This window comes from Anopheles coustani, assembly GCF_943734705.1.
Source record: "Anopheles coustani chromosome X unlocalized genomic scaffold, idAnoCousDA_361_x.2 X_unloc_4, whole genome shotgun sequence".
In the NCBI taxonomy this organism is placed as follows: Eukaryota; Metazoa; Arthropoda; class Insecta; order Diptera; family Culicidae; genus Anopheles; species Anopheles coustani.
In genome coordinates this window covers 35,001-35,394 of record NW_026525148.1, presented here as the reverse complement: position 1 = coordinate 35,394, position 394 = coordinate 35,001, and positions in this window count along the sequence as shown.

The window sequence follows — 394 nt, the reverse complement described above, 5'->3', positions numbered from 1 at the left end:
CGGAATAGCGCCAAGTCAAGCCCCACGCTGGCCGTGCAGGACCTGTTAGCGGGGGCCCCACTGACAGCACTAATCCGGACTTAGAAATTATATCTTTCTAATCGAACACCACACACGCAACACCACCATACCACCATCTCCTTGCAAGTACCTAAGTACCCGCAACTCCATGGTGAAGGCAATGTCACTCCATCACCAACCTCTTTGCACTGCAAGCACTTGCGTACCCACAACACTCCGAGGAAGGCAACGGCGCGCGATGCTCGACTCCACACACCACACCACACCACACCACCGATGGCCAGCCAGCCAGCCAGCCCAGCTAAGGACTAACCAACCAACCAACCACCAATGGCCTAGGCCAGCCGGATCCCACCTTCAAGTCCAAGCACAG